Below are 1,819 nucleotides of genomic sequence, written 5' to 3' on the forward strand. Positions count from 1 at the left end.
TAACTTAAACTCTGGTCTTCATAAGTACAAATTAGGACACATTAGTATGCATGTTTGCACACTAGTAACAGGAAGCTTCATATTAACTGTATTAAGCTAGAAGTATTAGCTAGCAACTTAACAGTTTGAAGTCCCATTGTATGTTTTTATAGTAAGCAACATGGAAGAGAATGGGAAGGAGCTACCTAATTGGCTACAGATAATTCCCCGTTGAAATCAAGCTATGCAGGGCAGTCTCAACACACCCACAGGCAGCAGTATGTCTCCTTTTTTCCAGGATGTCTCCATGCTCATTCACATTCTCCTTATACATCCATGGGCATACTTGGAAAGACATCAGTAGAACCCAGTTGTAGCAATCAGCGGTTTGACTGCAGCATGGATTGTTGTATTGTTTTTATGTGACCAGATGGCAAATTATTTTTCCGTAGTGATGAGGGCTAATATTTTTTCTATTGCAATCTCTCAAAAGATACTGAGAAATTAACGTGATAGAGAAGTGAAGTAATCTGAATGTCTGTGAAGATTCTCAGTCATCCAGGCCATAGTTATCTAAGGAAGGTTAAAATCAAGGGCAACTGGACTTGGTTGGAGTTATATGGAAGCGTACAGAGGACTAATTTCAAATTATCATGCAAACTTGAAAATGAAAAGGGAATCCCACAATAACATTATCATTTTCCACGCATATATGTGTTATTTAGGTAAAAATGAAAATGAAAATGCAATCATCCAATTTTCATTTTCATTTTCACACACTTGTGTGGGCATTTTAGGTCCATATTGAAATGAAATTGGAAACTGCATTTGACATTTCATTTTCAAAGACTTACTCTGCTCTGTAGTGAACTTTATTCAAATGCATTTAGCAAAACAGCTCCCCCAGTCTATTGCATTTACATGTCCATGTCCTCATGGTCTTTTTAGGTCAAAATTAAAATTAAAATGCCATTTTCTAACTATGTGAAAATGAAAATGAGAACAGCATTTGACTTTTAATTTTCAAAGACATACTCTGCTCTATAGTGGACTTTATTCAAATGCAATGAGTGAAACAGCACCCCAGTCTTTTACATTTGATTTTCCATTTCACCATGGTCTTTTTAGGTCAAAAATCAAAGTGAAATGCAATTTTCTAACTATGTGAAAATGAAAATGAGAACTACATTTGACATTTCATTTTCAAAGACTTACTCTGCTCTATAGTGGACTTTATTCATATGCAATGAGTTAAACAGTGCCCCCAATCTATTGCATTGCATTTACATTTACAAGCAGCTTTCCAAGGGACACAATGCAAATGAAAATGCAGTCTGTCAGTCCTCTCATCAAGGCGGGTCCTCAGTTAAGACATCACTTCCTCTTCCATTTGGAAGGCCACTTCAGGTTCTCATGGTTCAGTAGTGTGTCTACCATTACACAACACTAGGCTATAACTTCACAAATCAAATGAAACCTGTCGACTGAACAGCTTAAGGATGAATCTATACCGACTTCAAACTTGTAATCTGTAAGTTCTGCCATTTTTATGTTGCTTTTTTTTTTTTAACACTTACCTGTTGAACTTGTCGTTAGCAAGTTCTGCAGCTAACGTGCCTAACTGTAACGTCAGCTGTATCTAGTGTGTATTGTGACATTAAGCCCACACGCCGTAGCCTGTATGTGTGTCTGTTACTGCGGTAGCCAATCAAAGTTTACCTGATGGATGCATGGCACGTGTAAAAAACAAACGGTAAATTGCTTGGCACCATTGTGTAACCTTCTGCTTACGTTAACTTGCTTATACCTGAAAGCTTTAACATCAGTGTTTCCTGTATAC

Source organism: Micropterus dolomieu, unplaced genomic scaffold (assembly GCF_021292245.1).
Source record: "Micropterus dolomieu isolate WLL.071019.BEF.003 ecotype Adirondacks unplaced genomic scaffold, ASM2129224v1 scaffold_119, whole genome shotgun sequence".
Lineage (NCBI taxonomy): Eukaryota > Metazoa > Chordata > Actinopteri > Centrarchiformes > Centrarchidae > Micropterus > Micropterus dolomieu.